The sequence below is a fragment of the Macaca mulatta genome, chromosome 6 (assembly GCF_049350105.2).
Source record: "Macaca mulatta isolate MMU2019108-1 chromosome 6, T2T-MMU8v2.0, whole genome shotgun sequence".
Classification (NCBI taxonomy): domain Eukaryota; kingdom Metazoa; phylum Chordata; class Mammalia; order Primates; family Cercopithecidae; genus Macaca; species Macaca mulatta.
Window position 1 is genome coordinate 120559728 of NC_133411.1, and position 10393 is coordinate 120570120.

Sequence of the window (10393 nt, forward strand, 5' to 3'; positions counted from 1 at the left end):
AAGGAAGGTGTAAGGCATAGGCTGGGTGGTGGGAGAGGGGAGAGGCCTGGGGGCTGCTCTGCAAGGCTGGAATCCCAACACACTGCTCAAGGGCACCTCAACATTGAGATCTTTGGCATTCACCTCAGGGTCAGGCCGGAAAAGAACCCCAAGGGCACATCATCAAATCAAAGACTACCAAAAATCTATCCCAGTAATATTTATTCAAAAGCTGCATCTAGGAGGAAACATACATACACATGCATACATATACAGGGACTTTAACGTTTATGTAAAACTTCCCTAAGATGTTCTTTCAAAACACAGAGAAATGTTAATTTTTCTCTTTCTTTCTTTCCTTTCTGTTTGTTTGTGTTTTTTTTTTTTTAAGAAATGGAGTCTCACCAAGTTACCATGTTGCCTATGTTGCCTGGTCTCAAACTCCTAGAATCAGGCAGTCCTCACTACGGCCTTCCAAAGTGCTAGGATTACAGGCACAAGTCACCTCTCTTGGCCAATTTTTCTTCGTTGTAACCATAGACATTCAGTGACAGATTTTTAAGTATCACTGTGTCAGGCGTGGTGGCTCACGCCTGTAATCCCAACACTTTGGGAGGCCAAGGCGGGTGGATCACGAGGTCAGGAGATCGAGACCATCCTGGCTAACACGGTGAAACCCCGTCTCTACTAAAAATACAAAAAATTAGCCGGGTGTAGTGGTGGGCACCTGTAGTCCCAGCTACTCGGGAGGCTGAGGCAGGAGAATGGCGTGGACCCGGGAGGCAAAGCTTGCAGTGAGCTGAGATCGTGCCACTGCACCCCAGAGCAAGACTCCGTCTCAAAAACAAACAAACAAAACAAAACAAACAAAAAAGAACACTGGGTCAGATTCATAGCTTCTTTATCTGTTGTGTTCCAGAAAATGGTTATCATCCAACTATCCAAGAAACATTCTTGAGTCTCCTCTAGGTGTAGGGGGCTGTGCTAATCACTTAAGGATATATAAGAAACTCATGCCATGTCACCTCACCCAAACTGTAGCTATAGCTGTCTCACAGTCCTAGCTGCCATGTTCTGCCCCCTTCCATCTATCCTGTAGGTGGTACGGTAGACCCACTCTTCTAAAATTTCTTTTTAATCATGGTATCCCCTGCTCCATTACAGGATAAAGGCCATATTTTGCCATAATGTGACTACGGTCTGACTTTCTAACCTTATCATCTATCTCTCAATCATAGAATATCAGTCCTTCACTTCACTGTGATTGATCATTTAGGGCACATAATTATGCCTAAGCCATTACCAGTCAGGAAGCAAAGTCACACAAAGACTGACTTCAGCTAAGATGTCTCAACCCTTCAGTTATATTGACATTAGGGGCCAGATAGTTCTCTAACAGGGTGAGGATGGAGGGTGAGGCTGTCCTGTGCATAGTACGATGTTTAACAACATCTCTGGCCTCTACCCATCAGATGCCTGTAGGAAACACCAGTTGTCACAACCAGATATGTATCCAGACCCTGTCAAATGTTCTAAGGGGTAAGGGAGACTCATCCTTGATTGAGAACCACTGGCTCTAACAATCAGATCCATTTCCTGAGGTGGAAAGAGGTAGCCTCCCTTGAGTTATGTGTGCTTCCTTCGAAGAGGGACAGAGACCTGACCCAAATCAGGATTTTCGTAGGGAGGAGGAAGGGGAAGTAGGCAATGTCCTTATCTTTATGGAATTTGTCGTCTGGGGTGAAGGGGTAGAGAGACAGCCAAAGCCAAAGTTAAGGTGCAGTATCATAAGGATGATTGTAGAGTTCTGCACAGGGTTTGCTGTGGTTGCAAGATTTCCTTTCTAAATCATACCAGTAGTTCGAAGAAAGTTTCCTAAGGGAGGTGAGGCCTAAACTGAATTTGTGAAGAATGAGAAAGAGTCAGCAAGTTGAAGGAGAAAAGGGGCCTTCTGAGCAGAGGCAGAGGCAGATCATGAGCTAGGAAATTTGACTGATGACTGATGACATCCAGATGGTATAAGAAAATAAAAACCCTGGGTCAGAACCTGATTCTTGGGTTCTGTCCCTGGCAAGTATGTCAAAGCATAGTCCCTCAGAGGATTTGCTCAGTAGAAGAGGATGTACTTTAGACATAGGATTTTTCTTCTCCCTCAGCTATTTCATTCTCAAGTATTTCCTGAATATAGCTAAATGTATCTCAAATCTATATATTCCTGCAACTTCATCAATTTTTGGTCAGTGTCGTTGCTTGGTGTAACCAGTTCCATGAGTTTGAATTCCAGGTAAAAGGTTAGTAGAAAAGTGGTTAGAGCCAGCTCTATGTGGCCTTGGATAAGTCATTTAACCTTTTAGTCTGTTTCTTCATCTTTCAATAGGAGTTTATACCATAGTGCCAAATTGTTGTGTTATGTGAAACTGTGTACAGTGTTTAGCATATAAGTTAACACTACATATACAGTAGCAATAGGTATTATAGACTGCTTTATAGAACAAAACTTATATGATGTTTCCTGACGGACCCTGCCTCTCCTTCTGGCCTCACCTCTTGTCCTCTCTGGTCAGACTGAATGAGGGCACTTCTGCAGTGAGTTACACTGTTGCACAACCCTTGAGCCTTTCCACATGCTATTCGTCCTGCTGGAAGGTCCCTTTCCCACTTCTTCAATTTACTAACTCCTGCTCCTTCTTCTCAAATTCAGTTTAGGCATCACCATCCTTTTAAGAAACTTTCTTTGAACTATTAATCTCATTTAGAAAGGAGTCTTTGTGGTCACAGTGCACCATGTACAGAACTCTACACTTGTCCTTATCACCCTACACCTGAACTTGGACTTTATTTTTCTGTCTTCACCATTAGACTATAAATTCCATGAAGGAACAGATTGCAGTATACATTGTTCATCGCATATGTAACATCCATTATCCCTTTCCTTCTCCTTAACGAAATCTTGATTTTTGTCCTCATCTCCATCCATCCCTATACAGCCTGCTAGATCCAGGGATGGTGACCCCAAGGAGTAGATTCTAATTATCTTAGTGAATCAGTGTATTGAATTACTTAGATCTGATAATGGGCTAATAAGCAGGTGACCTAAGTTCAACCAATCAGACTGAAGGGAAAGATTTATACTTCATGCTTAAGAAATTTGAATGCTATTATTAAAGTAATACAAAACTGTTGAAGAAATGTAATCTGAAAGTGATATGACAAGATTTTTTTTTTTCCAGGGAACGTTATTCTGAGAGTAATTTGGAGGATGGATTTGAGCATAGAGAAGGGGCAGAATTGAGGAAATTAATTCAATTTAGGAGGATATTAGAGCAATTCAAGTGAGTAATTATGAATGGCCCAAATTAAGATAGAGGCCATGGGAAAGGAAAAGAGGGAAGGAGTCAAGTTGCATTATGGAGGTAGAATTGCAGGACTCATTATGGGTTCACAAAGCATGGCAGATTAGCTCGAGAAAAAAAATCTAAGATGATTCTAGATTCTGGCTTTGTGACTGCTTGGATGATGATGGGATTTCCTAAAACAGAAAATACAGGAAGAAAAGTGCCTATGGGAGGATCAGTGGGTGACACTGAGTTCAATTTATACCTGTTGAGTATATAACCCACATATTCAATGATGTTCCAGTAGCTATCTTTGAGTAACTCTCTTATCACCAGCTCCCATTTCATCATGCTTTCTTCCTGTTATGGGCTGAATTGTGTACCCTCCTCCCACACACCACCCCCAAAATGTACATGCTGAAATCTGAACTCTCAGTACCTCCGACTGTGACTGCATTTGGAGATAGGGTCTTTAAAGAGATAATTAAGGTAAAATGAGGTCATATGGTCAGGCTCTAATCTGAAGTGACTAGTGTCTTTCTAAGAAGAGATTAGGACACAGACACATACAGAGGGAAGACCACATGAAGACATGGGAAGAAAGACATCTAACACCAAGGAAACCAACCCCAGCGACACCTTAGATCTCAGACTTCTAGTCTCTAGAACTGTAAAGAAATAAATGCCTGTTGTTTAAGTCCCCCGGTCTGTGGTACTTTCTTATGGCAACCCTGGGAAACTAATAGACCCCCCTTGCAGCAAACATGTGGAAGAGTAAAGGATTTGTACTATTTGCATTTGTCATAAGGTTTCGGATATGACTTCATTTTACCTTAATTCTCTCTTTAAAGACCCTATCTCCAAATGCAGTCACAGTCGGAGGTACTGAGAGTTCAGATTTCAGCATGTACATTTTGGGGGTGGTGTGTGGGAGGAGGGTACACAATTCAGCCCATAACAGGAAGAAAGCATGATGAAATGGGAGCTGGTGATAAGAGAGTTACTCAAAGATAGCTACTGGAACATCATTGAATATGTGGGTTATATACTCAACAGGTATAAATTGAACTCAGTGTCACCCACTGATCCTCCCATAGGCACTTTTCCTGTATTTTCTGTTTTCTACAAAACAAAGTCTGAGGAACAGCCTGAAGCTAAGGAAGTTATATGTCCAGGGCTTTACCCAAACCCAGAAGGTCGCTTACATATGTGTATAAAAGTTGAAGTCAGGAGGGCTCAATTCAAATTCACGGCTCGTTTTTCTCAGAACAGCATTCCAAAACACATAAGGGAAAGGAAACCGATTTACAATTGACCCTGTCCACTTTCAAGTTTCCAGCTGTATTTACACAGCTGCTGAAGGCAGCACAGATGAGAGATTCTCCCCTTCACCACTGAGAAACCCACACCAAGAGTATGTTCAGCGCCTTCGTATTAGAGAATTCAGTAAGTCTCAGGGAGGAACACAAAATATCAAGCACTCAGCCATCGACGTCGGGGATGCTGACAATGAGAGGAGGAAAAAAAGATGTAAGCTTAGCAAACTGAAATATGAATGTAAAAGCAAATACAGGAGGACTTACAACCTACATAACTCTAAAATATGATGAACAGTGCATTTAAAAGATAAAGGACAAATGTAAGAGGTGAGGAACGTTTGAAAATTATAGTGCTCTCAATCTTGTATTTTACTCAACATCTGGAAATAATTGTAAATCCCTGGAAAAGTAAAGTTTGTCCTCCTGGAGGTGAAGAACAAGGAGGTTGTTGCAGAAACAAAGAGATAAATGAAAGGAATGTCTCAAAGGAAGATTTATCCAGATTATCCTACCACGCAAAACAGACCATATGAAACATATTTTAAAATTATCCTTCTGCTTGCCTTAAAACTGATCTGCATCGCAGTACAAAACTGTAAAAATAATACTGGTAGTTAATGCTGTTCTAAAACAAGAAAAAGAATTATTTAAAAAACCCAGTACGTCTGTGCGTGTATGTGTGTGTTTGTGTGTGTGTGCACACGCACATGCTTATTTGTATTTACGAATTTGCTTTAACAAAGTAGAATGTTTGTTCCCCCCGGAAGAATTTTGAATTTTACAATTACAAATGGGTATTTTCTGTAACACTGAGGAAATGCAGAAACATGCTCTAAGAAGCTGATAACATATATACTGTTTGGTTATAGACAAGGTAGTGCTTGTCTTACCAACCCAGAGGTGGATTAACAAAAAATACTTCTAGATTTACATATCCCCTGATATGATGCCATGGTTAAAACAAATTCCATACATACTAAATATAATTTTGAAGTTAACTCAAGCATCTTGACAGCTAAGTAAAATACTATCCTGTTCCATTGACCTTAGCCTCAGATCTTAGGATTCAATAGGGCCTGCAGCATCCAGGGTTATGGTTTCAGGCACTCCATTTAGGCACCTTCTTCAGCTGACCACTAGTTGTGACGTTGCTTCAGTTCAGAGGCAGAGATGGAAGGAGGAGGTTGGCCCAAAAAGAAAGGGCTGATTGAAGGCTGTATTAGTCTGTTTTCATGCTGCTGATAAAGACATATCTGAGACTGGGCAATTTACAAAAGAAAGAGAGGTTTAATGGACTTACAGTTCCATGTGGCTGGGGAGGCCTCACAATCATGGCAGAAGGCAAGGAGGAGCAAGTCGCATCTTACATGGATGGCAGCAGGCAAAGAGAGAGCTTGTGCGTGGAAACTCCACTTTATGAAACCATCAGATCTTGTGAGACTTATTCACTATCACGAGAACAGCACGGGAAAGACTTGCCCCCATGATTCAATTACCTCCCACCAAGTCCCTCCCACAACATGTGGGAATTCAAGATGAGATTTGGATGGGGACACAACCAAACTATATCAAAGGCAAAAAATGTTTCCCTTTAGAACGAGGCTCTTAAAAAAATAATAATGAGGTTTTTCTTTTCAAATGTTAAGGTAAGATTTTCATTCTTGTAATGATACCCCAGAAGGTAAACCCCTGCCAGAAACTTCAGACATTAGATGGTATGGTCCCCTGGAATTCATAGAAGTACACACACAAGGAATTATGAAGGTGTTTGCTTTTAATAATAATTTCATGTTTGTTGCACTTTCTAACTTATAAAAATATTTCAATATGTATCTCACAAGCTATGAGAACCTGATTTTATTATTCCTATTTCACAGATGAGGAAGCAGAGGTAGAAAAAAATGAAGGGATTTACATAGGATCACAGCTCTAGTTAATAACACTGATTGGACTGTCTAAATCAGCAGTCTTCAACCTTTTTGGCACCAGGGACTGGTTTCCTGGAAGACAATTTTTCCATGGAAGGTTGGGGGTATGGTTTTGGGAGAAAACCATTCCACCCCAGATCACCAGGCATTTGGTTCTCATAAGAAATGCACAAGCTAGATTCCTCATTTGTGCAGTTCACAGTAGGGTTTGCACTCCTATGAGAATCTAATGCCACCACTAATCTGACAGGAGGCAGAGCTTAGGCAGTAACGCTTGCTCACCCACTACTTACTTCCCACTGTATGGCCTGATTCCTAATAAGCCATAGACCAGTACCAGTCTGCACCTTTGGGTTGGAGACCCCAGGTCTAAATCATGACTAGACTGCATAAGCCCTCATTTCTCATAAAGTTGCATTTAAAGCAGTCATCCTCCATGTACAGGCACTGTTAGCTCAAGAACTATATCGCCCGTGTGTCAGTTCTGTGACATAGGTATCGTTAGTATCCTTACTTCACAAATGAGAAACTGAGGTGGAGAAAGGTTAAGCCAACCCATTACTTAACATAGTGTAAGCAGTGGAGCTGGGATGTGAACCCAGCTCCACTGGAGAAGTTTGGCTCCAGAATTCTGTCTATTAACCGTCATGCTCACCTTCATTGCTGTGCCTAGAAGCCTAGAAATTTGCAGATCCAATGGACATGATTAGGGCTTCATCCTTGATATCTCTTTATTTCTTGGCTTCACTTGGTTCCCTTGGTTTCTTCTTTGACCTCTCCTTCTTGATTTTTTTTGCTGACTCATCTTCATTTTACTATCCATTAAATTCTAGCATTTTCCAGGTATGAAATGGTTCTTCAGGCAGAACAATTTGTAAAAATGGCACCTACACTTCCTAAATCAGCTTGTGATTTTTTTAGGTGATTAATTTATTTCACAACTGGTTTTGAACCACACCATTTGCCATTTACTCCACCACATACTGATAATGAAATATTGTTAGAAAACAGAACTAAAAAACTGAGGTTCCTTCTCCCCACTTCACACATATATAATTATTTACATATTATTACAGTTCCTTTTAAAAGTGCACTTCATAACTTCAAGTTCATCTTGATTTCAGGGTTGTATATAGCCTTTTCATTCTAAATTACACAACTTGCTGGAGTCAAAATGTGTCCTAGTCATTTTTTTAAAAACATTGTAAAGTTTTACTTTGGTTGATCCTCAAAGGTATCATAATAAAACAGTAAGAATTTGACTCTGTTATTGGGAAGACCTAAGAGAATTCTGAGACTGTTCATATTAAAAGTTGAAATCAGGACAGTTCCAAGAAAAATTGTCAAGTTTCCATTTGCATGGATTTGCCTCATTTTGCACCAAAGTGTCAGTGTCTTAAAACTTCCAGCTATAATCCCTTAACTGTGCCCTGAAGAGTTGAAAGGGTAATGAAAGGCCTCTGCTATTCATTAGAGAGACAAATCTTATGGTTAGAGAACCAAGAACACAAGCGTGAAGGGAAGGGCAATGTTACTCCCTCTTATCCACCTTCGGCTGCTTCCCACATTCCGAGTCTACTTCAGGTAGATAGCCAAAAATCTCTCTTCTTGAGTCCCCTGCTCCCTTTGTCAAATAGGCCATCCTAACCCTCTGTCTCTTCCCTCTTTCTCCTGCCATCCCCTAGAGTTCTGTTTCCTCCCCATAACCTCAGGTTCAAATAGTCAGTTCACTGATTTCTCCTCCATGGAACTGGGTTTCCTTCTGGTTCTGGTGAGGGAGAAGGGCCAAAGTCCCAAGAAAGGGTGGGTGAGTGAATTTCCCTCAGAAGGGCTTGGCAAGGAAAGCATTTTTTCTTGGTCATAAATCATATGGGTGGTAATTCTTCATTGGTTGTTAAGTTCTGAAACTTCTTCATTCCTTTTGTCAACAAATTTACTTTGTACAGTTATACAGTTTTAAATGTCCTGAATTCTTTTTGTCTACTTTTCATAAACTGCAATTTACTTTAATACTCCTCCCACCCTAAGAATTTGAATGCACACGTGAAGAAAGCCTCAACTGGTAACACATAAACACATCTTCAGGAATCTAAGCAGTCATAAATTTTGATTTCAACTTGAGTTAGGCTGATCTGAGGTTAGACAGAATATGAAGGAAGATTTTTATGAAAGAAATTAGCGAGATAAACTGGATTTAAGCTTTTAAAAGTTTACTTTCATGTTTTAAAGTCTGAGCACACTTTCAGTGATTTTCACAAAACGTACCATAAATTACCCCTCCCCACCAAAAAAAAAATCTTATTTTTAGTTTCTGAAGAATCTATGCACAGATGTAGTTCACTGGCAGCTCTCCCAAGTTGCTTAACAGCAGCAGAAATCTCTCTAACACAGACATCTTTCCCTTTGTCTAAGTGTCCACAGCACATTTCTACCTGAAGGACCCACAGGTATCATAAACTCAGCGAATCCAAAACTGGTTACCATCTCCCTTGGATAGCTGGGACTATTTTCTGTTCTCTATGCAAATGGTCTCACACCCATGTACTCCATCAAGGTGAAAACCTTCAACTCCCTCTTCCACTTGTCCCCAATTTGTGCTAATGCTGTGTGTTTTTAAAAAAAACTATGGCTGCTTTTTGGTTGTTTGTTTTTTGTTTTGAGACACAGTCTTGCTCTGTAGCCCAGGCAAGAGTGCAGTGGCACAATCACAGCTCACGGCAGACTCCACCTCCCAGTCTCAAGTGATCCTCCCACCTCAGCCTCCTGAGTAGATGGAACCACAGGCTTGTGCCACCCTGCCTGGCTTATATTTTAATTTTTTTTAAAGATGGGTCTCCCTGTTTTCCTTGGGCTGGTCTCAACTCCTGGGCTAAAGTGATCCTCCTGCCTCGGCCTCCTAAAGTGCTGGGATTATAAGTGTGGTCCATGGTGCCTAGCCTGTGGTACATGTTTAATATGAAATATAATGTACCTATTTAAAATTCTAGTTAGAACTATATCTATTGTCTTGAAGGATGTCCACAAGGATGTCCTTTTGTCAAGAGGGAAAAGAAATCTATAGGATAATATGCATATTACAGATCAGACTTTGTAAGATGGCATTAACAACAGTTTAAAGCAAAGAAACAAAAAGAAGCTGCCCCTCTCTGTATGTCTGTGAGGTGGAACTGGTGAGAGAGTAGAGAACCAGGTGGAATGGCATACCAGGGGGTCAACAGTGGTAGCCTCAAGAAAATAGGAGCAGAAGGAGATTATAGATTTTACTTTGTGCCTTTTTGGTTTGTTTGATTTGTTTTGGAAGCACAACTTGCTTTTGTTGTTTGGCTTTTGTTGTTTGCTCTTACTATAATTTCAATTTTTATTTAGATTCAGGGGATACATGTGCAGGTTTGGTTATATTGCATGGTATTGAGGTTTGAGATATGAATGATCCTGCCACCCAGGTAATGAGCACAGTACCTTAAAGTTAGTTTTTCAACCCTTTCTCCCCTCTCTCTGCCCCCTCTAGTAGTCCCTAGTGTCTATTTTTGCCATCTTTATGTCCATGAGTACTGAATGTTTAGTTTCCACCTATAACTGAGAAGGTGTGGTATTTGAATCCCTGTTACTGCATTAATTTGCTTAGGATAATGGCCTCCAGCTGCATCTAGGTTGCTGCAAAGAACATGATTTCATTTTTTATGGCTGTGTAGTATTCTGTGGTTTATATGTACCATGTTTTCTTTATTCAGTCTACCGTTGATGAGTGTGTAGGTTGAGTTGCATGTCTTTCTACTGTGAATGGCGCTGCAATTAACATACAAGTATATGTATCTGTCTTGTAGAACCATTT